Source organism: Artibeus jamaicensis, unplaced genomic scaffold (assembly GCF_021234435.1).
Source record: "Artibeus jamaicensis isolate MK-2021 breed Jamaican fruit bat unplaced genomic scaffold, CSHL_Jam_final contig_465, whole genome shotgun sequence".
NCBI classification, from domain to species: domain Eukaryota; kingdom Metazoa; phylum Chordata; class Mammalia; order Chiroptera; family Phyllostomidae; genus Artibeus; species Artibeus jamaicensis.
This window is the reverse complement of record NW_026521843.1, coordinates 41,133,664-41,161,080: the sequence shown is the minus strand read 5'-3', so window position 1 is coordinate 41,161,080 and position 27,417 is coordinate 41,133,664. Positions and strand designations below refer to the sequence as shown.

General features: G+C 38.6%; 2 long non-coding RNA genes across 3 annotated transcripts in view; one reads left to right on the top strand and one right to left on the bottom strand.

The window, feature by feature from the left end:
- LOC119062627 (uncharacterized) overlaps nucleotides 1–18,510 on the bottom strand; it is a 57,765-nt gene extending 39,255 nt beyond the window's left edge. For both annotated transcript variants that reach the window (XR_008391983.1, XR_008391982.1), the window contains exons 1-3: nucleotides 18,358–18,510; nucleotides 17,833–17,926; nucleotides 16,093–16,181 (exon numbers count right to left, since the gene is read on the bottom strand). This is a non-coding gene — a long non-coding RNA (uncharacterized LOC119062627). The remainder of the gene's footprint in view (nucleotides 1–16,092; nucleotides 16,182–17,832; nucleotides 17,927–18,357) is intronic.
- A 168-nt stretch (nucleotides 18,511–18,678) lies between these two features.
- The window catches only part of LOC119062634 (uncharacterized), a 128,733-nt gene continuing 119,994 nt past the window's right edge, over nucleotides 18,679–27,417 (top strand). Inside the window, exon 1 of the long non-coding RNA XR_008392006.1 lies at nucleotides 18,679–18,732. This is a non-coding gene — a long non-coding RNA (uncharacterized LOC119062634). The remainder of the gene's footprint in view (nucleotides 18,733–27,417) is intronic.

Genomic DNA, 27,417 nt, shown 5'->3' with positions numbered 1-27,417 from the left:
CCTTGATTTGAGTCCCAGTTTCCTTTCCATCAATATTGGTTTCCTATGCATTTCCCTTCATTTCACTTAAGTTTAGCCTTCATATGTTCCTCTAATTTGTGACCAAAGTCAACCAGTTCTATGAGTATCCTGATCACCAGTGTTTTGAACTTTGCATCTGATAGGTTGGCTATCTCTTTGTCGCTTGAAAGTATTGGCTCTGGGGCTGAGCTGTTCTTGAGCCATAATGTTTTGGTCTGTTTGCACCTGTTAAGTATGAAGGGCGGAGCCTTAGGTGTTCACCAGGGCAGGGCAACCCAGGTTGCTGGGTTGTGACACTGTATGTGGGGGCAGAGTCAGAGAGGGGCAATGGCATTTGTTCTAGTCTCTCTCAGATTTCTGTCCCCTCTGCCACTTCCCACAAGCAAATTGGCTCTTCTGATGCTGGTTCCCAGGTGTGTGGGCTTGTGTACCCTCCAGGACCCTGTGGGTCTCTCCAGCAAACTGTCTGTGAGCCTGGGAGCTTCTCCCGGCACCTTGACCCAGAAAGTCTTTCCACTTAGTGCTTTCAGGCTCTAATTCCCATCGCTGGGGCCCTGGCCTGCGAGGTCTGTCTCACTGCTTGCTCCTTCGCTTGGTTTATCTGCATGTGAATGTGTGACCGTGGTCAGCCAGCTACCTTGTGCCCTCACTGGGTCTGTCTGTTGCCACCCCATGCCTGGGATCCACCAACCACTGCCTGGGCTCCTGGACTCCTGTGCTCCGGAGCTCCTGGGTCGGTCCAGGTGATTTTTCCTGCCCAACCCCGCTCTACCACTGACTCTGCCCCTCTTACCAGTCTGGATGAACATTTTATTGTGTTCAGACTTCCTTACAGTTCAACTTTCTGTGTTTTGGCTCTGTTTTTGTTATTAAAACTTTGCTGTCTTTAAACTTGGTTGTGCGAGGAGGCACAGTGTTTCCACCTACACCTCCATCTTGGCTGAAGTCCCATTGTTTTTTGTTTGTTTGTTTGTTTGTTTTTACTGGTGGAGAGGACAGACTTTTATTATTTTTTAGTGCAAAGAAAAGATTTATTTATTTTTCTTTTTTTAATATATTTTATTGATTATGCCATTACAGTTGTCCTATTCCCCCCTTCATTCCCCTCCACCCTGCACAACCCCTCCCCCACCGTTCCCCCCTTTACTTTATGACCATGTGTTTCAAGTTCTTTAGATTCTATATCTCCCCTACTATTCTTGCCCCCCCTCTCTATTTTCTACCTACCATGTATGCTACTTATTCTCTGTACCTTCTCCCCCCTTCTCCTCCTCCCACTCCCCTGTTGCTAACCCTCCATGTGATCTTCACTTCTATGGTTCTGCTCCTGATCTAGCTATCCTCTTAGTTTGCTTTTGTTTTAGGTGTGGTTCTTAATAACTGTGAGTTTGCCGTCCTTTCACTCTTCATCTTTTTTATCTTCTTTTTCTTAGGTAAGTCCCTTTAACATTTCATATAAGGGCTTGGTGATGATGAACTCCTTGAACTTGATCTTATCTGAGAAGCACTTTATCTGTCCTCCCATTCTAAATGAAAGCTTTGCTGGACAGAGCAATCTTGGATGTAGGTCTTTGGATTTCATGACTTGGAATACTTCTTTCCAGCCCCTTCTTGCCTGTAAGGTCTCTTTTCAGAAATCAGCTGACAATCGCGGTCCCCTCTGCCACTTCTTGCCACTGGGTCTGTCTCACCGCTCTCTCCTTCACCAGTTTATCTGCGCGCAAATGTGTGACCGTGGTCAGCCTTCAGTGGGTCCACCTGCTTCTCCACACCTGGGATCCGCCTACAGCTGCTGGCTCACCTGGGTCGCACACCTGGGTCGTGTGCCTGGGTCGGTCAGGTGGGTCTTTCCTGCCCGACCCTGCTCTGCTGCTGGCTCTGCCCCTCTTACCGGTTTGGCTGAAGGGTTCATTGTTGTCAGACTTCCGTGAAGTTCAATTTTCTGTGGTTTTGGCTGTGTTTTTGTTGCTAAAACTTTGTTGTTTTTAAACTTGGTTGTGGGAGGAGGCACAGTACTTCCACCTATGCCTCCATCTTGGCGGAAGTCCCCATTGGTTTCTTTTTCTTTACAATGAGCATCTAATTATGGCTAATTTCTGTTTCTTTTATACGGTTGAATGATTTTTATCTTTGCTTTAACTGCACGAAATGTATGAAACCTAAACTTGTTATCACTGGGATCAGCACTTTCATCTTTGTTTCCCTTTATTTTAATAAGAAGGGCAAAATGTAATAAAATGTTAAAATAATTATAGAAACAAACTCATCAACAAAGGTAATGACTGTCAAAACTGAACTGAAACTCTTGGTTGTATCACCATTTAATATTTCATAATATTAATTCATTAACTGGTACATAAAAACCTCAACTGAAGGAAAGGTGGTTTATGTGTGACTGTAAAGTACAACAACAGCAGGTGGTAAAAATTTGAAGAACCACCTACATATCACCATAATCAGTGACTCTCTTCAGTGGTTTATACCCTATTTTCAGTTTTTTCTTAACAGTTTTATCAGATTTGAACAAGCTTGTTCCCAGGAAAACAATGACAGAAGAGGGCACCAGGTAAAGAATACATAGATGTCCACTTAGGTTAAGAAGCCATTTATTCTGGTAATCTTGGAAAACCAGATGCTCCTCTCAGAGCTCTCATTCCAGATCTAAGCTTCTGAGAGATTCCTCTGAATGGAAGCTTCTGCTTTGCCTGATTTTCTAGGGGAATGCTAGTCTCTTTTCCCCCCTAAACCTTTTTACTTGTATTCTGATTTTTGTTGGATTGAAGAAGAATCATCCAAGATTTATTTCAAGGCTGTTTCACATAGGCATAATTGGGCTTATTATTTTTAGCCAACCAGGTATTGTCCTTCTTTTCATAATTATAGAATGTTTCTTAAAAGCATCCAGAAATCCTGGCTCTTAGAAACAAGGATGGAACACACTCAGTCTCTGAAAGGAGGAGATCTTTAACCTCAATCAGATGCTTATTGTGAAGGAAGATAAAACACAGTAGAAAACACAGAAAAAATGATTTTATCCATTGATTCAACAAATATATGAGTCCTAGTTGCTAAGAAAGTACAAAATGTATAAACCATGGTCACTACCCTAAGTTTATGATCTGACCAGGGCAACTAGACATACTCCAAAAAAAGTTACATGATAATATTAGGTAGTTTAGAATACATTGTGAGGGTGCAGTCTCCCTCCTTGAGCACTACTGCACCTTTCCTTCCCCACTCTTCTTCCCCAATAGGCATGCACCTCCTAAACTTTAAAGGACCCCACAAGACTTGCAACCAAGGGAGCAATGGGCAGCAGCCACTCATCTGGACTAACACCCTAAACCTGTCTCCAAGGCCCCTTATTCTCTGACTTTCCAGTGAGCCAAAGTATTCCAGCCTAGGCTCTCTCCTGTTGCATTTTCTGTCCTAAGCCCTTCCTTGTTTCAGTGTCCCCAGCTTTAATAAATGTACTCTCAAAATGAAAATAAAATAAAATGAGACATGTGTGACACAGATTATAGTTGTCATGGAAGACCCACCCTTTCATATCCTCAGTTCATTAACCCCTTTATAGTTTCATGGCCCTTGTGCCTAGTCTAGACCTCATGCCCAGACACTTTAATTACATCAAGATCTCAGAATCCTTTGCCCACTTGATCTCTCATGTCTGCGTTATCGATCTCCAATCCTGAGTAAATTCTGCCGTCTACCTTCTCAGCTTTTTCTCCCAGGGTGCTAAGCATAGCTGGAGAGAATTATGTTCTTTGTTTTACCTGATTCTCTATGTGATATCTCACAATTCTTCCAATTTTGCTTACTCTCCTGGAGCTCCTGATCCCAGAGGCTCCTTCATCTCAGCAGGTGACGTTACCTCCTTTGCTACAGGAATCAAGCGCTTAATTTCACCTTCTATCTTTCCAATATGATTTTTTTTTCTGATCCTCATTCTTCCTTTACAAAAGTAATTTCTCTACCTTTTTCTGATGATCTTCTCCCCTACAAACTTCCTCCAGAATCTGACCTATGATTTCCCCTCCATTGGCTCCTTCTCAACCCTCAAACATGTTTACAACTATCCTATTACCATACCTCCTTCATTTGTTATTACTGCATAACAAATTACCTGACAATTTAGCAGATTAAAACAACAAAAACTTATCTCACAGTTTCTGGAGAATATGAATTCAGCTTAGTTGATGGTTGTTGTGGCTCAGGGTCTCTCATGAGGCTACAATAAAAAATGTCATTCAGAGCTTGGGGCTGCAGAATTCACTTGCAAGGTTGAGTTTCCTCACAATGTGGCAACTGGGTTCCCCCAGAGCAAGTGACTCAGGAAAGCAAGGGAGAATGAAGCCCCAATGCCTCTTATTGGCTAGTCTTAGAAGTGGTGTACCATCTCTTCTGCCTTATTCTATTTGCCAGAAGTGAGTCACTAAATCCAGGCTACACTCAAAGGAGCAGAATTAGTCTCTGCCTCTTAAAGAAAAGAACTTCAAAAATCTGTGGACATATTTTAAACTAACCACATCTCTCAAATATACCATTTTTGGTAGCTACTTTACTACTTTCTTACTCCTTTCAGTTATTCCTTTCCCCTACTTTCTCATCACCCAATATTCAACTGTCAACAGTCCAGATGATTAGTACCTAAATAACACTACTGCTGTTGAACAAAGCATTCAGATTAGCATGGCATTCAAGGCACTACAATACCTAGCCACAGCCTACCTTTTCATTTTCTCTCCCCCAATTCCCCTCATACATCATCAAGGTAAACATCTCTCATTCCCGAAATACACCCTCTGCTTTCCCACCTCTTTGCCTTTGCTCAGATGATTTCCCTCACAAGAAAGACCCCCTCCTCACTTTCTCTTTGTTCCAGACCCAGTACAATTGCCATTTCCTCCAAGAAGATGTCCTTGATCTTTCCAACTAGAAACAACCTTTCCCTCCTCTGTACTCCCAGAGCACATTGTCTACTTCACTGTAATCCCATTTCACACCATTATTGTGTTGGTACACACCTTTCTATTCCTTTCAGCACTCCAACAATACCTTGCTCATACTAAATTCTTAATCTTTTTTGAATGAATAAATTTACCTAAATCATTGAGATTTAATTTTACTCTCACAAAAAGACAAATTAAAGTCCCTGTAATCTCTATTAGACTAACATATTGAGCTAAGGGAAATTGCAGAATGATCTCTGCTAAAGAAGAATACAGTCTTCTTTTCTAATATTTGACTAATTTTAATGGAGTGATTCAAATTAAATCATGATTATTCTCCAAAAAGGTTTGCTTCTGAGATATGTTTGCATATAGTATTTTTACAGTCCCCAGTCAACATGAAATTTCCATGGAAACAGATCACACACACTGGAGAAGAAAGGAATTGAATTGTGTTTGAACTGCATTTTGTTATCTCCATGGAGCTATTTGTGCTAAATATTTGAGTGCGCAGGGAAACTATAATTTAAAATTGCCTAGGTAAAGACATAATATTCAATGCTTTAAAAATGATAATATTTGCTATTTGTTTTGAAGATTTTTATTAATATGTGGAGATAACATAAAAAGTTTTAAAATGATAATATTTGCTATTTGTTTTGAAGATTTTTATTAATATGTGGAGATAATATAAAAAGTTTGAATATTCCTTAAATCATACATAGATATCAGCAAATCAAATACCCATTTGCTTCTTTGCTAGTGCAGAAAAGGAAAAGAAACTGAATGCTCAACTTAGAAGGGTGGTGTTGCTGTTTTTTGGACTCTAGATAAAATAATTTCTTCTGAATATCATTTTAGTCTAAATTTGTTGTCTAGCAACAGTGTGGCAGCTGGGTTCCCCCAGAGCAAGTGACTCGGGAAAGCAAGGACGAAGGAAGCCCCAATGTCTTGTATTAGGTGTATCATAACTCTCTGCCTTATTCTATTTGCCAAAAGTGAGTCACTAAATCCAGCCTAAACTCAAAGTAGCAGAATTAGTCTCCACCACTTAAAGACCTTCAAAAATTTGCAGACACTTTAAACCCACCACATCTCTCAAATATACCATTTTTCAAGCCTGCTAGTTCTAAATTTGTTGTCTATCAATGAGCTGTTGAACACTTTAGATTTCAAACACGACTAATCAAATAGAGACAGTTTAAAATTCATGGGTAGAAACTAAAAGATGAAAATATTTTCACTCACTAAATAGTACTATGAATCTTTATGATTTGAGAAATGTATTCTCTTAACTTAAGCACTGTGAAAATCTACCCAGGAACTTAAAATCACTAGAAATACTGTATCTTAAAGATGATCTTTTTCTAATGTCTTTGGAATATATCTCTTTACATCAAAATTCTTAGAAATCTATTACAACAATTCAACATGTTCAAGAGATGTCAGATAGAGCTCAGAATTTTCTTAAATTTTTCATTCAACATCAACTGACTTCTATGTTTACATTTCAATAAATATAACAGAACAAACATAACATAGAAAAAAGGGGCTGTAGCTGGTGTGGCTCAGGGGATTGATTGCCGGCCTGCAAACCAAAGGGTCATTGGTTCAATTCCCAGTCAAGGCACATGCTTGGGTTGCAGGCCAGACCCCAGTAGGAGGCATGTGAGAGGCAACCACACATTGATGTTTCTCTTGCTCTCTTTCTCCCTCCCTTCCCTTCTCTCTAAAAATAAATAAATAAATAATTTCAAAAAGGAAAATAATTACAAAAGCTCTACATCCTGTTTGTCAAAAATGAGCACATAGGCTATCAAGACGTTAAATCACACTTATATTATTCATTTCACAATCATTACAACCGTTGGGTTTTAATGTTAAGGAAAGAATGTATTGGTAGAAGGCAATTTAAATGTATTAGTAACACAGCTTGTTCTTTGTTTAATTTATTATTTTTTAAGATTTTATTTATTTATTTTTAGAGAGAGGGGAAGGGAAGGAGAAAGAGAGGGAGAGAAACATCAGTGTGTGATTGCCTCTCACGTGCACCCTGCTGGGGGCCTGGTCTATAACCCAGGCATATGCCCTGACTGGGAATCGAACTGGCAACCCTTTGATTTGCAGGCCGGCACTCAATCCACTGAGCTACACTAGCCAAGGCACATTCAGCTTGTTCTTTATAGACCAATTCTCTACTCCAAAATTCATCTTGCAAAAAAGGACCACATCTCTTACTCTGCCAGGGGCAAAACTGAAAAAACAAGAAGGTAAATGTCAAAAAAGCAGCAGAAAGCTGCCAATGGTGAGTATTCCTTCCATTTGGCCAGTTTTAATTATTCCTTGACAGTTATGCTACATTGGAAATTTGAATGAGGTCTATCTAGTAGGACAGAATAAGGCTGAGTGATAATGGCCTCCACAGATAGGTTCGCTACATGCTCAGTCACTTCTCCAGTTGGAAAAGAATTGCCTTCTAAAGCTATGATTCTGTTTCCTCATAGGCCTTTATAGGACTGTCTATACCTTCACCTAAATTACTGGCAACAATGCTTAAAGGAGTAGGATGAGTTTTGTTTCACTCTAGGAACAAATTTCGTTTTCTGGGGCAGCTGTAGCTTTGATTGAACCAAATGACAGCTCAGAGGTTGCAGATGTGATTATCCTTTGACTCCTCCACAGGGGATGTGAGTTTAGTGGACAGAGGGCCATATGCTCAAAAGAAAGGTAAGCCTAAAATCTAAGATGTAATGACAGAAGCAAAAAAGGACAAAAAAGCAAAGACGCTCAGGCCTGGAAAGTGACAACTTGATTAGATTTATTGAGAACCTATACACCATAGACATTGATTTTTCCCTTTTGATTCATTCTCTAACTTGGCACCCTAAGAGCCTGACCTATGTACACTGCATCAATGGCTCCCCTGCCCTCTGACTTCTAGCTGGGTTCAGAGAATGGGAAGTAGGGCTGGTACTGATAGGGAATTGGTAAGACAGTGAAGAAGGGATATTTGTTTCCCTGGCTCCCTCCCTGCCACATAGCCATAGGTTGGCTGTTCCTCTCTGCTAAAATGACTACTTCTGTCAGGTGGCCCTCATACCCTAGGTCTCCCTCAAGGGTTCAGCCACCATTCCGTCCAACTGCCCTTTCTAGCTTAAGACTGGAAATAGCTCCCTGTTGTTACTAGCCGTGGGGTACTACAACATCCTTCTTTATTTTTTTTTACATATTGCCTTTATAAATAACCCCTCTATTAAACTATCCTTAATTACTTAGTTTGATAGTACCATCTGTTTCCTGAATCCTGACTGATACAGACAGTATGGATTTTCAACAAGAAATCTCAAACACAATTCTACATTACAGTTTGACTATAAATAACATTCATATTATAGAAGCATTTCTTGTTTATGGTATATTTTATGACTTAAACCTTCCTATCTGTCTGCACAAATGAGAAGAATTGAGAACAGGCCTTCCTTTCATCCTGGCAATTAACCCTGGGCATATATATAAACAATGAGTCTGTAGCTTCCCCTCAAGGTGTAGCCAGTCTGTATGACTAAACTTCAGTTTTCATTATTGGTTTGAAAATTCAACGCCCTGCTGGGACTGGAACCTGACCTTGAACCCTAGCCTTGTAAGTCTTGACGATACTTTGCAGATATGCTTTTCCCCCACTGTCTTTCAGTGACTGGCTTCTTCCTATGTCACCAAATGGACCTCCTTGTCACTGTTTTTGCCTTGCTGCTGAACCTAAAATCTGTCTGCCTCAAAATCCCTTTGGTGACACCACCCCAGTCCCTCAGATGGGAACCGTATTCACTGATCCATTGGAATTTTCTATTTGGATTGCTATCCCCTTCTTGGAGGCTATGCCTATTGGGTGAAATTTCCTCTAGCTCTCATGCCTCTTACATGAACTTCTGCCAATAGGATTCTGGAATACTTTATGGCCAAGGTTATATCACTCATGATCAATGCAAACTGAAGACCAATGAACAATTCATTGTTCAAAATAGAGAGACAGAAAGCAAGAATCAGTAAGTGTGCTTTTAACAAAACTCTAGGCAACCAATAGAAGTATTGCTCAGTTTATTAAACTGGCATTTTTATTTATTAGTCAGCCCTTGTAAGTCAGTTCCCTAAGGCTTAATCACCATGGATGAACATTAAAAACAAAAAAGAGGAAGGAAGGAATAGGAAGGGAGGAAGGAAGGAAGGAAGGAGGGAGGGAGGGAGGGAAGGAGAAAAAAGAAAGAAAAAGAAAGAAAGAAAAGAAAGACTTTAAAGCCTAAGGATAAAAAAGATCCTAACAATTCTTAACATTATGGTATTACTAACAGCTACTCTGTTGGGTACCTGATTATTTGGTATTTTATTAATGACCAAGTCTGAGAAAGGTTAACTGCCTTTATCACACTTAGCTGTTAGGGAACTAGAATTTAAATTGGGGCTTATATAAAAAACTCACATTCTTCTCTCCATATTGTGCTAATATATAAATATAACAGAATATTGGGAAGCCCTTAAAATAATAAATATGATGACTTTATCAATATAAAGTGTACATGAAAATGTAAATGTAGTATAAAAACATAAAGATTCAATGATTCTAAAACTATTTACATAGCGGAACTCAGAAATTAAAATAGTTTGCTCTCAGAGCAAAGAGATGATGTTTGATAAATTTATACTTATGTATTTCATTTTTTAAAAAGATTTTATTTATTTATCTTTAGAGGGGAAGGGAAGGAGAGAGGGAGAGAAATATCAATGTATGGTTGCCTCGTGCATCCCCTGCTGGGAACTGGCCTGCAACCCAGGCATGTGCCCTGACTGGGAATTGAACCACTGTTGTTTGGTTCACAGGCCCGCACTCAATCCACTGAGCTACACCAGCCAGGGCTGTATTTGATTTCTTTAGAGCTATTATAAATATTACTTTTACAATTTTACTTTTTGATTTATTAGTTCTATACAGACATACATTTGATTTGGGGGTGTTGACCTTGTATTCTTGTATCCTGCAACCTTGCTGAACTCACTTATTAGTTCTAGGTTTGTTTGTTTTTTTTAGATTCCTTGCAGTTTTCTTTATAGACAATCAATCACATTATCTGCAAATAGGGAAAGTTCTATTTCTTCCTCTCCAATCTTCATGCTTTTTTTTTTTTTTTTTTTTTTTTGCTTCCACTGGCTAGGGCTTCCAGTATGATGATGAATTGGAGTAGTGAGATAGCGTTGCTTTGTTCTTGATCTTGGGGAGAAGCATTCAGCCCTTTTTTCAGATGCTTTTATCTTGTTGAGGGAAATCCTTTCCATACCTAGTTTGCTGAGAGTTTTCTGTTTTGTTTTTATCATGAAATTGATACTTAATTTTTTAAATCCTTTTCCAGCATCAATTAATATAGTCGTGTGTTTTCTTTTGTTTTTAGATGGTTGAACTGGTAGATTACATAAATTTTTCTAATATTGAACCAGGCTTGCATAAAATCTGACTTGGAAAGGATATTATTCTTTTTTGTATTACTGGATTTAATTTTCAAATATTTTCTTGAAAATTTTTCTGTGTTCCTGAGGGACACTGATCTGTAGTTTTCTCTTCTTGTAATGTCTTTGGTTTTAATATCATGATAATGATGGCCCCATGAAGTGAATTGGGGCTTATTCCTTATTTTTTTAAAATATAGTTTACTGATTATGCCATTACAGTTGTTCTATTTTGCCCCCTTTATTCCCCTCCACCCTGCACCCCCCTCCCCCTCCACCCCCCTTTAATTTATGACCACGTGTCTCAAGTTCTTTAGATTCTATATTTCCCACACTATTCTTGCCCCCCCTTTCTATTTTCTATCTACTGCCTATGCTACTTATTTTCTGTACCTTCTCCCCCTTCTCCTTCTCCCACTCCCCTGTTGCTAAACCTTCATGTGATCTTCATTTCTACGGTTCCACTCCTGACCTAGCTGTCCTCTTAGTTTGCTTTCGTTTTAGGTGTGGTTGTTAATAACTGTGAGTTTGCTGTCCTTTCACTGTTCGTCTTTTTTATCTTCTTTTTCTTAGGTAAGTCCCTTTAACATTTCATATAATAAGGGCTTGGTGATGATGAACTCCTTGAACTTGATCTTATCTGAGAAGCACTTTATCTGTCCTCCCATTCTAAATGAAAATTTTGCTGGATAGAGCAATTTTGGTTGTAGGTCTTTGGATTTCATGACTTGGAATACTTCCTTTCAGCCCCTTCTTGCCTGCAAGGTCTCTTTTGAGAAATCAGCTGACAGTCTGATGGGAATTCCTTTGTAGGTGACTGTCCCCTCATCTCTTGCTGCTTCTAGGATTCTCTCCTTCATTTTAATGTTGGCTAATGTATATGATGATGTGCCTTGGTGTGTTCCTTCTTGGGTCCAACTTCTCTGGGACTCTCTGAGCTTCCTGGATTTCCTGGAAGTCTATTGCCTTTGCCAGATTGGGGAAGTTCTCCTTTATTATTTGTTCAAATAAGTTTTCCACTCATGGCTCTTCCTCTTCCCCTTCTGGGACCCCTATAATTCAGATGTTGGAGCATTTAAAGATGTCCTGGAGGTTCCTTAGCCTCTCCTCATTTTTTTGAATTCTTGTTTCTTCATATTTTTCTGTTTGGTCATTTTTTTCATCCTTCTGGTCCACTTCCTTGATTTGAGTCCCAGTTCCCATTCCATCACTATTGGTTTCCTGTGCAGTTCCCTTCATTTCAATTAGTTTAGCTTTCATATGTTCCTCTAATTTGTGGCTAAAATCAACCAATTCTGTGAGCATCCTGATCACCAGTGTTTTGAACTGTGCCTATGATAGGTTGGCAATTTCTTGTTCGCTTAGATTTATGGGCTCTGGGGCTCTGAGTTCTTCTTGAACCATGTTTTGATGTGTTCACACCAATTATGTAGGAGGAGAGGAGCCTTAGTTGTTCACCAGGGCGGGGCCACCCAGGTCACTGGTTTGTGACACTGTATGTGGGGGCGGAGTCAGAGAGGGAGCAATAGCAGTCCCCTCTGCTGCTTCCCGCTGCTGGGGCCTGCCCAGTCTGTCTCACTGCTTGCTCCTTCACTGGTTTATCTGTGCACAAATGTGTGACCGTGGTCAGCCTGCTGCTTTGTGCCTTCACTGGGTCAGCCTGTTGCTACCCCACACCTGGGATTCACCCTTGGCTGCCTGTGCGCCTGGGTCACCTGGGTTGGGGGGACCTTCTTTGCCCAACCAGCTCTGCTGCTGGCTCCGCCCCTCTTACCGGTCTAGCTGAGTGGTTTGTTGTTGTCAGTCTCCCGTATTGTTCAATTTTCTGTGGTTTGATTATGTTTTTTGTTATGAAAACTTGGTTGTTTTTAGACTTGGTTGTGTGAGAAGGCACAATGTTTCTACCTACACCTCAATCTTGGTGGAAGTCCTATGTTCCCCCTCTCTTTTTTTATCTTGGGTAAGTTTTGGTGATTTTCAGTTTTCAAGGAATTGGGCCATACCATCTAACTTGTTAAATTTATGTGTAGAGAGTTGTTTATAATATTCTCTTATTATTTTTTTAATGTCTACAGAGTCAGTAGTTTTATCTCCATTTTAGTGTGGCTATTGGCAGTATGTGCCATATTTATTGTGTTTTTTTGTTGTTATTCTTGCTCAAGTTTTATTTTGTATCCAAAAAGTAACTTTTGAATTATTTCCCTCTATTTTTGAACAGTATACTTTTCCATTTTTTATTTTTATGCTCTTATGTTTACCATTTCCTTCCTTCTGCTTGCTTTGGGCTTATTTTGCTCTTTTTTTCTAGTTTTATTTTTAAAATATTTTAAAGAGATTTCATTTAATTTTTAGAGACACAGGAAGGGAAGGAGAGAGGCAAAGAAACACCGATTGCTTGCCTCTCATACATGCCCAGACCAGGGACCAAACCCACAACCCAGGTATGTGCCCTGACCAGGAATTGGACCAGTGACCTTCTGCTTTAAGGACATGCCCAACCAACTGAGTCATTTGGGTCAGGGCTCTTTTTCTAGTTTTCTTAAGATGAAAACTTACATCATTGATTTGAGACCCTAAATAAGCACTTTAATACTGTAAATTTTCCTCTAAGTGCTGCTTTATCTGCATCTCACAAATGTTCATATACTATTTTTTACATCAAAGTATTTTCTAATTTCCTTGGAGATTTCCTCTTTGACTTATAGATTATTTAAAAGTATACTGTTCAATTTCCAAGTGTTTGGAGATTTTATTGTTATTCTTCAGCTTTTGATTTCCAAGGCAATGCCATTATGGTCAAAGAACATACTTTGTATTACCTACAATTCTTTTTTTTTTAAATTAGTATTTAAAAAATTTTTTAAAAAATATATCTTTAGAAGGAAAGGGAAGGAGAGAAGGAGAGAAATATCAATGTATGGTTGCTTCTGGTGCATCCCCTGCTGGGAACTGGCCTGCAACTCAGGCATGTGCCCTGACAGGGAATCGAACCATGATCTTTTGGTTCACAGGCCCGTGCTCAATCCACTGAGCTACACCAGCCATGGCATGTTTTACCTACAATTCTTTTAAATTTGTTAAGGCTTATGACTCAGAATATAGCCTCTTAGTGAATCTTGGAATCTTCCCCAAGTACTTGAAAAGAATGTATATTCTCTTTTGGAGTGGGGTGTTCTATAAATGTCAATTAAATCTAGTTTATATGGTTAAGATTTTCCATATTATTATCTTCTATGTCCTTGTTGACTTTCTGTTCCCACTTTATTACTAAGAGATTATTGAAGTCCCCAACTACAATGGTGGATTTGTATTTTTTTTACTTCGGACAGATTTTGCTTTGTGTATTTTGAAACACTATGGTTAGATATATAAACAATTAGAATTTTTATGTCTTCTTAATGAATTGACTCCTTCTTTATTGTTATGACTTTCTTTATCCCGGGTCATTTTCTTTATTCTGAAGTCTACCTTGTCTGGTATCAGTACAGCTATTGCAGTTTTCAAAGAATATCTTCTTCCGGTCTTTAACATGTACTCCTTAGATATGTGGAATGAGTTTCTCATATACAGCACATGTTGGTTCATATGGGGTTTTTGTGTGTCCATTTTTAAATCTCTTTTCTTTGGTGTACTTATGTCATTTACCTGTGATATAATTATTGATATGTTCAAGTTTAGGTCGACACTGGCCACTAGTATTATGAAAGTAGTCGAAAGGAGCTGGGGTGGGTTTCACTATTCAGTATATAGGCTTTTCATTTAATGTTTTTTGCCTGACCTGAATCTGGGACCCCTCCACTTCAAACTCTCTACCAAGTAAACTTTCTGTTTCACAGAAGTGACTAGGAGTGCACTCACTTGGCTATTTGTCCTAAGGATAATATTAGATTCTAATTTATCTAATATTATTCTCGTTTATCCCATAGGATAAATTCTAAACCTAGAAGTCTAACTACTCTGTACAGATTTTCTTTTTTTCTGTACAGATATTCAGTCAACCTTCTAGTCTTTCCTTCCATACCTTCTCATTGATGTGGACCTCTATTTTATGAGCTGTGGTATAAAACATATCTTTGGTCTTTGTCCCCAGTTTCTGGCACAGAGCTCCTAAAATTTTTGCAATTTCATAAATGATAGGAGTAGCTTTTGTTATCCAGAATGTGCTCCTTTTGAGTTAATGCTGTAAATTTTCCTCTAAGTGCTATTTTATCTGCCTCTCACAAATGTTCATACACTATTTTTTTACTTCAAAGTATTTTCTAATTTCCTTTGAAATTTCCTCTTTGACTCATAGATTATTTAAAAGTATACTGTTTAATTTCCAAGTGTTTGGAGATTTTATTGTTATTTTTCAGCTTTTGATTTCCAAGGCAATGACATTATGGAATGGCATTGCTAATTAGCATAATATTTTGCTAATAAAGTGATTTAGGGGAGGGCCCATATGTAGCCAGCAGATCTCCAGGAAAGGGAAAGAAGAACTAGAGATTAAGCTCTATAAACGCCCTGGACAGGCAGATCAGTGGGTTAGAACATCATCCTAATATGCCATGGTTGTGAGTTGAATCTCTGGTCACAGAATATACAAGAATCGATCGATGAAAGCATAAATAAGTGGAACAACAAGTGGATGTCTTTCTCTAAGTCAATTTGTAAAAAATTACTGTAAGCTCTAGAAAAACTCTTAAATGAGGAGATATGGTGAACTTTTAAGCTGGTGAACATGTGGAGGTGCTAGAAAGGTAGTACACAGAGAGCATGGAAGCTCTGTGCTTCTTCTCCCAACCTTACCCTATGAAGCTCTTCCATGTGGCTGTTACTGAGTTGCATCCTTTTATAATAAATCAATAAACTTAAGTAAATATTTCCCTGAGTTCTGTCAGCCATTCTAGCAAATTATTGAACTTCAGGAGTCATGGGAACCCTAATTTATAGCTGGTTGGTCAGAAGCACAGGTGACAACCTGGACTTGCAATTGGTATCTGAAGTAGGGGTAGTATTGAGGGCTAAGATGAGATTCTACAGAGAAACACAATCAATACAATATATAAAAGATAAAAGATTTGTTACAGGAATTGGCTCACCTTAGAGAGTCTGAGAAGTCCCACACTATACTGTCTGCAAGCTGGAGAAATATGAGTCAGTGGCATAATTCAGTTTGAGTCTGAAGGCCTGAGAACCAGGGGAACTGATGGTGTCACTCCTAGCACACAGGGGCTCAAAAACAAGGAGCACCAAAGTCCAAGAACAGGGCATCCCAGCCCCAGGAGAGAAAATTTGCCCTTCTTTCACCTTTTTTTGTTTCATTTGGGTACCCGAAGTGATTGGATGATGCCAGCCCGCTTTTGTGAATCTCTTCTCAGTCTACTTAATCAATTGCTAATCTTTTCCAGAAACGTCCTCACAGATGCATTCAGAAATGTTTTACCAGCCATCTGGCCATTCCTTAGCCCAGACAGGTTGACACATAAAATGAACCATCACCGTTCTTAACCTCAGGGATCTGATGCTATCTCCAACTAGGTACCGTCAGAATTGAGTTAAATTTATAGGACACTCAGTGTCTGTTGAGAATTCCTTGGTGTGTCGTCTGTGGCCATACCACCCTGAATGTGCCCCATCTTACCTGATCTTGGAAGCTATGCAGGGTCGGGCAAAGACTGTGGGAGAACTGCTTGTTGTGGGATAAACCCTCACACATGAGGTGTCAGAGCACTGAAAGTACAGGAGAAAAATAAAGTTTTCCTTTACAGAGCCTTTCTGGAGTTCTGAGGTGTGAATTACTTTCCCTCTAATTGTGTTCCCCTTTGCATTTAGCTTTCTTAGCTCTGACGGTTTCTTCATCCCCTTTCCTTCTTCCAATAAGAATACACCAATATCGCATTCTCTATTGTCTCTTTCCCACTCTTAGTCCTTGTGGGTTTTTTACATTTTCTCATTTCAGTGGAGTTTCACAGGGAAATAAGATAAACACATGTTTAATCTCCCTTGTTTATTCACTCACTTTGTAGAATATTTGTTTTCAAAATTGTGAATTCTTTTAAAATAAGTGATGCAGTTATAAAATACTTAAGTGATATTAACAAAATGTTCATAATATATTCATCCCATTTCATATCTTTGTTTTCTCTCATTACAAAGGTATACTTGCTTGTTATAATGTGGATGAAAAAGGGGCCACATACTAAGCCTGACAAGCTCCCAACAGGCCTTGGTGGGACATACAAACTCAGAGACTGAAAGTAACTGCATGGGATGGTCTGAACATAAAAATTTCTAACTAAAAGCAGATCTAGAAGGATAATCACATCCTAATCCTGATGCTTCCTTGACAAGGGTCAATCTTTGCCTTAAGTGAGCCTATTGTCTTTTTTGCATCTATGACAACAAATCTTCGAAACATCAGAAAAATCCCCTTTTCCAGACCCCACAGGTAACACCCCCCACACCAGAGCAGGAGACCACAAAACCCCTCATCATTAACTTGTTCCTCAAATACCATTTCTGTATGCTGTAAATATTAACTATCCCCTACCCACCCATAAAAGAAGCAGGTGTCTCTCCATTTTACTTTATATCCAATCCCAGAGATTTCCCCAATTTGCTTTCTCCCACCCCCTTAATCTACCAGTGAATTTCATGTAAGCCTCCTGATGTCTTCTCTTGTGATTCTTATGTATAAAATAGCTACAAAACTGCCATTCTCCAGAGTATTTTCTCAGTCCATTGAGATTTTACCTCCGGGCAATTGTCCCAGCAGTTTGGACACAGGTTTCGATGTTTCTTATGTTGACAATATTTTCCAAATGATACAGTATTATCTAACAAAGGTGAAGTCTCTCATAGGCCTAACCCCAAAATAAAGTGAGAGGTTGGTCTCTAGTGAATATACTGTTTAACGACTCTATTATTTGTAAGATATAATGATAGAAAAAACACACTAAAATATTAACATCAGTTAACTCTGGATAGTGGAATAGAGTTCCCCCTTTTTATCTATATTTTCCAATGTGACTAAATAAACATCCAATTACAATGTTAAACTTTGTGTCTCTTTCTTAAAATACATGTCATTATATTCAAAATCTTCTTTATGCATTTTCTTTTCAAGTTTTCATTTAATTTAAAATAATATTCCAAGAATAAAATAGTAAAAGGCTGATATTTACAAATTAAGTTTTAAATTCTAATAAGCAGTAGTCAGTGGGTCGATATAACCTACCATGAAGCTTTCATCAATTATGTAATTTGTATTTAAGACAAATAGGAACGTAAGTCTGAAGTTTCATAGATAAGCATACTCTTAATTTTTCCTTTTGAAAATCATTCACCATGTGATCTGGAAATTTTGATCTGGAAGTCTTACCGGGTTTCCAGGCCTCCTGTAGAGGTAAACTCTTCCAAAATTTTGATTCTTCTCCACTCTCTGAGACTCAAAAAGTTATCCTTTTACAGCAAAGCTACAAATTAATCACCATAAAGTTAGACAACTAGCCGAAGAGAATTAATTTTACAACACATTACCAACTGTTTTTAATATCTTGAAGTAAGAAATCAGGAACCCATTTTCCCAGGTAATTCACAAAGATTGCCTTAAAAGACCTCATGTGAACATTTCCACCCTCATCTGTCCTACCTCAAACCCAACGACCGTTTATCTTCAATGAGTCATTCAAAAATTGGTTTATCAACCTCAACTCCAAAAACAAGTTTAAGATTAATCAGGTCTATTTTAGGTGACCCTCCAGAATAAGGAGAGGGTGTGGGCCTGCCATCTCCCAGGCCTCTCCAGTTCCTCAAATATTATTTTAGCGGCCCCACTGTTCACTGCGGAGGTTGTTGGGGGCAGTCATCCCTCCGCTCCCGCTTTCCTCAAGCGGAATTCCCAGACCTTCATTACTCAGGCAGCGTCCAGCAGCAGACCCAATCCTTCCGCCTGGGTTGGCCCTCAGTCCTAAGCCTGGCGTGGGGGTGCTATTAGCTACAGGTGCGAGAACAAGTAACAGTCTCCTCCCTTTTCCACGCCAGTCATTAGCCATTCCCCTTGCTCCGCCCCCGAAGTTCCAAGACCGAAGTATCTACTAGAGCAAAGGGTGAATTAGCCACCCCTCAAAGACACCTCTGCGCAAGCGCAAGCGCTACGCTCTGCCTGCCCACCCCCGTCAGAGAGAAGAGCGGTGGGCCAATCAGAGCGTCCCTCGCCTGTAAGCCCCTTGGCTCTGCCGCTCCCGCTTGCGCTTTTTTAGGGCGGCTTTCGAACACAATGGTAGGCTTGCCTGCGCGTTTCTCACTGCCTTTTCACAGATCATTACTCATAGGAACGGCCTTCCCAAAGGGTAATTCAAAGGCCCCTCCAAGGGTGGAGGGAAAGGACGATGAGAGCAGGAGCGAGGAAGGCTTTTTCATTTTAAAGAGAAAACCTTCAGTTTTCTCGACCTCCGCTTCTAGTTTCTCAGGCTAGAAACGGCCCTGTCAGATTAATAGAGATTGTGTTGAAAGGGAAAGTATTTTTTTTTAATGCTAAGTTTTTTCCTCGTGAGGTAACGCGATGTCCTATTACCCAGAATTCCCTGGGGCTCACGTGGCATGTTTTCTGGGCTGAGCGGGTTCCTTTTACTTAAGCCCCCGCGGGTGGGCAGGATCACACGTGATTAGCGTAGTTTCCTTGCATTTTATATTTGTAAGAAGAATACTGTTTAAAAAAATTCCTGCTCCTTACAAAACTGTACAATAATAAGTATATAAACATATGTAAAATAAAATTAAACTCAGTCACAATCTTGCTATCCAGACCTAACTACTTAACTCAGTGCTACATAAATTTGGAGCCTTTCCATATATACACATAAAGTTTTTTTTAAATAGAAAAATGGGAGCATGTTATGTTGTTCCAATAATGACTCATATCTTTTCAGTAAATTAAAATAGGTTAGTGGCATTTAACGACTATGTATGGATATAATATGTTCAATCCCCAGATGGTTGGACTTTTGGGGTACTTACAGTTTTTCACTTGTACAAAAAATACTCGATGACTATTTTTATATATAAATGTATACATATACCTGATTATTTCTTTACAATAAAGTTAACAGAAGTATAATTACTGGGTCAAGGGAAATGCTCATTTGAAAGGTTCTTGATGCTACCAGACTCTTCTTGAAATGTGTTTATAATAGCGCCCCCCCCATACCTTGTCTGTGATTTCGCTTTCCATGGTTTCAGTTACCTGGGTCAACTGCAACTCAAAAATATTAAATGGAAAATTTCAGAAATAATTCATAAATTTAGGTTGCAGACTGTTCTGCCCTGGCAGGTGTAGCTCAGTTATTGGAGTGTTGTCCTGTAGCCAAAGGATTGTGGGTTTGATTCTGGTCCAGGGTCATAACCTAGGTTGTGGGTTTACCCTCTGTCTGGACATGTACCACCCCAGGTCCCAGGGCAGATACCTGGTCTAAGTGCTTAGGAAGGGAACCCAATCGATGCTTCTGTCACAAAAATGAAAATCAGTAAGCATGACCTCAGGTAAGGACCAAAAAAAAAAAGGCTGCTGTTCTGAGTAGTGTGATGAAATCTCTGATGTCTGGCTCTGTTCTGCTCCTGATGAGAATCGTCCCCTTTTCCAGTGTATCCATGCTGTATGCATAGTACAGTAAGATATTTTGAGGAAGAGAGCACATTCACATGACTTTTCTTATAGTATATGGTTATAATCTTTCTGTTTGTTTATTATCATTAGTCTCTTACTGTACCTAATTTATAAATTAAACTTTATCATACATATGCATGTATAGGACAAAACATAGTATATATAGTGTTTGGTAATATCTGTAGTTTCAGGCATCCAGTGGGGATCTTGGATGTATCCTCCACAGATAATTGGGCTACAGTACTACTTTTCTGCCAACATGTGATGTAAATGACACCTGTGTCTTCTTGCTAATCTTGAGTATTGTCAATGTTTGTGATCTTTATCACCTTTCAAAAATCTTTTTAAAATTAATTAATTATTTAAAAAAATATGTTATTTCTTTATTTTGAAAGAGAGGGAAGGGGAGGAGAAAGAGAGAAAGAGATACATCAATCAGTTGCCTCTTGCACACCCCCTACTGGGCACCTGGCCTGCAACCCAGGCATGTGGCCTGAATGGGAGTCGAACAGACAACCTTTCTGTCCACAGGCTGGTGCTCAATTCACTGAGCCACACTAGCTAGGGCTCAAAAGTCTTTTATCATTTTTATTGGCTTTTAATTTGCATTTCGTTGACCAAGTATACCTTTCATCTATTGGCTCAGTTTTTGTAAATTGACAGTTCATGATAACTGACTTTTAAAATAATTACATTTAAAAAATTACAAGTGCCTTTTGTACGTAATTAATGTTAACCTTGTCTGAAGTACAGTAAGAAATTTTTTTTAATTTTAAAATTCATCTTCTAATAGGGCCTGTAATGTTTATTTACTGAAGGAAGTTTCTCTTAACTTTTCCTTTTTAAAGCTTCCACTCAATAAGACTTTTATTGAAAGGGAAGCCTAGCAAAAAGGAAAGGCATATGATATGAGATAGACTAAGACAGTAAAGAGTATAATTCATCTGAGTTATTTGTATATTATCAGTTTCTATTAAAATACAAAAAATGATATTTTATAAACCTAAAGAAGAGGATACTAAAAATCACTTGAGAAGAAAGTAAATGGTCATAACTTTGAAAGAAAGTTATTTTAAAAAATATTTATTTACTTTTAGAGAGAGGGGTAGGGAGAGAGAAAGAGAGGGAGAGAAACATCAATGTGTGGTTGCCTCTTGCACACCCCCTACTGGGGACATGGTCTGCAATCCAGGCATGTGCCCTGACTGGGAATTGAACCAGCGGCCCTTTGATTCACAAGTCAGCACTCAATCCACTGAGCCACACTAGTCAGGGCTGAAAGAAAGTTATTTATAGGGTTGTCCTAAAAGTTTGTTTTCAGAAGATGGCTCTAGTAGTGCTTTGTTTTCTTTAACTTCATTCGAAACAATTTTGTTGGATTGTATTGCGACAGCTCTCATATCAGCATGCATTCTTAAAAAACATCAAAATTGGTGAATTTTTGTGTAGCCATTTTAATATGAAAGATGGAAGAAAATATATTACATTTTCAGCATATTATGCTTTATTATTGCAAGAAAGGTAAAAACACAACTGAAATGCAAAAAAGATCTTTGCAGTGTATGGAAGAGGTGCTGTGACTGACCAAACATGTCAAAAGTGGTTTGTGAAGTTTAGTGCTGTAGATTTCTCACTGGACAATGCTCCACAGTCAAGTAGACCAGTTAAAGTTGATAGTGATCAAATTGAGACATTATTTGAGAACAATCAATGTTATACCATGTGGGAGATAGCTGACATACTTAAAATATCCAAATCAATAAAGTTATTAGTAAAAATGAAAAATGTATATTTTATTTTACGGAAAAAAACATATGAACTTTTTGGCCAACCCTATACAAAAGGGGGAGGGAAGCAGAGTGGAGGAGAATGGGCTATCCTGACATGATGTAGAGACTAAATAGAAAGACAGGTGTACAAGAAAAAGTATATGATAAGGTTATAAAATGTTGTACATTGTAAAAACTATGTTTATATAGAATTAATCAGAATTAGAACCCATAAAGTGCAAATCAGTAAAAGTTTAAGGTGATGAGCTGTTATTGTGAATTTTTTTGTTTTTATGTAGGCATATCTATAGTCATTTTCTTTGTTTCCAACTTTGATGTTATGCTTACCTTTGTGTATTTTCTTCTACCATTTTTAGGCATCTTTAAAAATATTTCAATTTTTAATCTATTTGAAATTTATTTATGAGGAGAAAGAGAAAAATGTAGCTTGATTTTTTTTGTCTGCCCTGGCTGGTGTGACTCAGTGGATTTGACTGCCAGCCTGCAAACTGAAAGGTTGCCAGTTCGATTTCCAGTCAGGCCTGGATTGTAGACCAGGTCCCCAGTTGGGGGGACATGCAAGAGACAACTGATTGATGTATCTCTCACACATTAATGTTTCCCTCCCTCTCTTCTTCCTCTCTTCCACTCTCTCTCAAAATAAATAAATAAAATCTTTAAAAAAATTTTTTCCTAAATGACTTGTGGGTTGCCTCACACCATTTATTGAATATTCAATTTTTCCTACAAATATAAAATGGTAACTTTATACAATACTAAATTTCCATATGCATTTTTTTCTGTTCTGTTGATTTGTTACCGGACAGTAATATTGTTTTAATACACTTCTCAATTTCTGGTAGGTAAATCACTGCTTAATAGTCTTATTCAGAGTATTTCTTCAAGAATTATCTTTATTTTTTTACTATATTTTATTGATTATGCCATTACAGTTGTCCCAATTTTTCTCCCTTCCCCCCTCCACCCAACAACCCCAACTCCTTCAGAGAATTCCCCACACCATTGGTCATGTCCATGGGTCATGCATGTAAATTCTTTGGCTACTCCATTTCCTACACTGTACTTTACATCCTATAATTATTCAGATTCCCAGGTGAAGCCAAGGTGTGAATCTAGCCTGGCTGCTGCTAGTGGCCTGATGCCACTGAGCAAGAGGTATGGGCATTAGGGGCTCACTGAGGTCAGGCTGTTGCTTATTTGAGAGGATTTAGAAAGTTGTGAAGCATGAGCCAAGGCCACCCAGTCATTCATAGGGAAAAGTCTGGCTAGGCTTATAATTTGGGTGGGACTGAGCCTCAGGGGATCTCCTGAGCAGGGCAAACATTGTTAGCCAGGTTGGTGGAGTCTCAGATACAGCACCTACCTGCTGGCTCTGTAGCTCTGTGGTGGGAAGGTTCAGAAAAGGAACAGTGGCCTCTGCCCACCTTTATGTCTGGGAGAAAGCTGTCCTCCAGCTCTCAGCTCATTGCCAGGCACTTCAGTTCTCTCTATGCCACTGGTGACTTTCAAGCTGCTACTCCAGTGCTAGAGCTCAGAGGGAGTGAGTCTGAGTATATCCATGTGTGGGTTCTTTAACAGGAACTGCTTGGGACCCCAGTAGTTTCTTTCACTGACTCAGTCCCCACTGATTTTTGGAGCCAGAAGTTATGAAACTGAAACCGTGGCACTGGAACCCTGGGCTATGGGCCTGGTGTGGAGCTGGGACTCCTAATTCTCAAGATATCCTTCCCAAATTTTTATCTATCACGTGTGGGTGTGGGACCAGCCATTCCATGTCTGCCCTTCCTGCCAGTCTGAATTGATGTAGTTTCTTTTTTTTATTTAAGACTTTATTTATTTATTTATTAGAGTGAGGGGAAGGGAAGGAGAAAGAGAGAGAGAGAAACATCAATGTGTGGTTGCCTCTCATATACCTGGCCTGCAATCCAGGCATGTGCCCTGACTGGGAATCTAACCAGTGACCCTTTGGTTTGTAGCCAGCACTAAATCCACTAAGCCAGACCAGCCAAGGCTGGATGTGGTTTCTTTAATTTTGTAGTTGTCAGACTTCCTTTCAGCTCAAATTCTGACAGTTCTGAGTGATGGTTGTTCTATAGTTTAGTAGTAATTTTGATTTGATTGTGTGAGGAGATGAGCCATATTTACCTATGCTGCCATCTTGACTGAAAGTCCATTAACAGTTATCTTTAAACAGTATATTTGATATATATAAAATAAAATTGCATAATATGTATAAATTTAAAAACATAATATGAAACAAACTGCCAACCTAAGATCTAGAACATTACCGAAAAATTGCATCAACCTACGTGTTCTTCCCATTCTACTCCTGCCGTCCTCTCCATAGATACATTGTTTCTTCCATAGTAACTTTAAGTTCATCTTGTCAAATTACAAAAAAGTTGTGATTTTAGTTGAAATTGTATAACTTTTATAAATCAATTTAGGGAAAATGGGCAGCTTTATAAAAGTAATAAATACTTACGTAGTTTTGATTTGTGTTAACATATTTAACCCATACAACAATTCTATTATTATCACCTTTATTTTACAAATGAGGAAACTGAAGCATAGAGATTGAATAACTTGTTGAAGGTCAAGCAACTAATAAGTGGCAAAATCAAAAGTCAAACTCAGGCAGTTTGGCTCCAGAGCCTCTGCTCTTGACCTGTGTTATATTGCCTTTTTATAATACGGAATCTGTTCCTCTATAATGGACATGTCATTCAATTTGCCTGTACCATTCCCCCCAACTCTTAATCTGCATCCTAATCATTTGTTAATGAGCAGATATCCACTTGACTCTCCCCTCCCCTGTCATAGCTAATTAGACTAGAGTTATGTGAAAAACTGGTTTAGGCTTATCTAATCACATTTTCTTTCCTAGAAATTTACAAATAGCCTTACCTGGTTGCTTGACCTGGGAAGTGATGACACAAAGAAGGTAAAACAGGGAGACATTTGGCCCATGGAGAAAGCAGGTCTGCAGATGCACAGAGAGAAGCAGAGCTAGGAAGCCCTGTGGCCCCGGAAGAGGGTTGTCATATAGCTGCCTGGGATTCTCAGGTTTTTCAGAGCCTGCTTTGCTCTCACTAAGGCCGACTGTCCTTTCTGCTCTTAGGGAATCTACAAAAGGTAGCTCTCTTTCATATTAATTCTTTTAGTTTAAGCTCACCTAAATAACTTGTTTTCCTTTTGAAACCAAATATGTTATCTAAAACACATAGCTCTTACTTTCCCAAGTTTTCTTTTAAAGTTTCCTGGTAGCATTTTCTTCACATAGATCCTGTACATTTTTTGTTTAATTCATTCCTAAATATATTTTAGGGGTTTTTTTTTTTTTTGCTCTATACAATGGTAGCATCTGTTTATTGTTGTCTACTTTACATCTTAATCTACAACTGTACTTTCATTAGTTGAGACTGCTGAATGTCAGTGGCTTGTAAATGTGACATTAGTCTTTCAAATGTGTTTCAAAGTAATATGTTTTCCACTAGATATATATTTTAGTTCTAAACTGTAGTTGTTCTGGTGATGATTCATTTGAGTATGACAATGATTCATCTGATGGAAATGAGCCACAAGGATCCAAAGAAGTATAGAATCGTCTATAATCTGATTTAAAAAGAAAGCCTCATATATAAATAGAAACATTGAGTTTCCAACAAAATTTGGCTAATATTTTATTTTGTGTTTATTTCTTTTAATTCTCACCCAAGGATATGTTTTTATTGATTTTAGAAAGAGAGGAAGCAAGAAAGAGAGAAACATCAATTCATTGGCTCCCACATGTGCCCTGACCAGGGATCAAACCTGCAACCTAGGTATATGCCCTGACTGGGGATTGAACCCACAATCTTTTGGTGTACAGGATGATGCTCCAACCAACTTAGCCACCCAAACAGGTCAATATTTACCTAATATTAAAACATAAAATGAAGAAAGCTATTTTTAGTAAGACCAATTTTTCAGATACAAAACAAGACAGGGCATTATTTGGGTGAATATATTCAATATAGTAGACCAAAAAAAACAGAGATTAGAAGAAATTGATATCTCAATTCTTTTATAAAAATTTTAAAAGTATACTTTATTCATTGTGCTATTACAGTTGTCCCAATTTCCCCCTTTATCCCCCCTCCACCCTGCAGCCTCCAACCCTCCAGCATTCCCCCACCCTTAGTTCATGTTCATGGGCTATACATATAAGTTCTTTGAATTCTCTGTTTCCTATGCCATTTTGATCTCTCCCTATCTATTTTATGCCTACCAATTATGCTTCTTATTCCCTGTACCTTTTCCCTGTTGTTCCTCTCCTCCCCCTCCCCACTGAACTCCCTCCATGTGATATCCATTTCTCTGATTCTGTTCCTGTTCTAGTTGTTTGCTTAGTTTTTGTTTTGGTTGTTTTTCTTTCTTTTTTTTTTTCCAGTTTTTAGGTTCAGTTGTTGATAGATGTGACTTTCTTGTCATTTTACTGTTCATAGTGTTTGATCTTCTTTTTCTTAGATAAGTCCCTTTCACATTTCATATAGTAAGGGCTCGGTGATGATGAACTCCTTTAACTTGACCTTATCTGGGAAGCACTTTATCTGCTCTTCCATTCTAAATAATAAGCTTTGCTGGATAGAGTAATTTTGGGTATAGTTCCTTGCCTTTCTTGACTTCAAATACTTCTTTCCAGCCCCTTCTTGCCTCTAAGGTTACTTTTGAGAAATCAGCTGATAGTCTTATGGGAAGTCCTTTGTAGGTAACTCTGCCTTTCCTCTTCCTACTTTTAAGATTCTCTCTTTATCTTTAATCTTGGGTGACTTAATGATGATATGCCTTGGTGTGTTCCTCTTTGGGTCCGACTTCTTTGGGACTCTCTGGGCTTCTTGGACTTCCTGGAAGTCTATTTCCTTCACCAGATTAGGGAAATTTTCTTTCATTGTTTGTTCAAGTAAGTTTTCCATTTCTTGTTCTTGTTCTTCTCCTTCTGGCACCCCTGTAATTCGGATATTGGAACATTTCAAATGGGGAACCTTGTCCCAGAGGTTCCTAAGCCTCTCTTCATCTTTCTGAATTCTTGTTTCTTCATTTGGTTCTGGTTGGATGATTATTTCTTCCTTTTGTTCCAAATCATTGATTTGAGTCCTGGTTTCTTTCTTGTCACTGTTGGTTACCTGAATATTTTGCTTTATTTCACTTTGGATATTCTTCATTTGTTCTACCATTTTGCAAACAAGCTCTATCAGTTCTGTGAGCATTTGATTACCAGGGCTTTGAACTTCCATCAAATAGGTTATCTATCTCCTCATTTCTTAGCTCTCTTCCTGGACTTTTGCTATGTTCTTTCATTTGGGCCTAGTTCTTTGTCCTGGCGCACCGGCCTGGTTGGTCTGGGTGACTGTTTCTTTAATTCCTTGGTTGTCGTAGTTCCATGCAGTTTGATTTTCTGGTACATCTGTTTGTTTGTTAAATTTTAGATTGGTTGTTATCCTCCTTTTGGTTGTGTAAAGAAGTGAAGGGT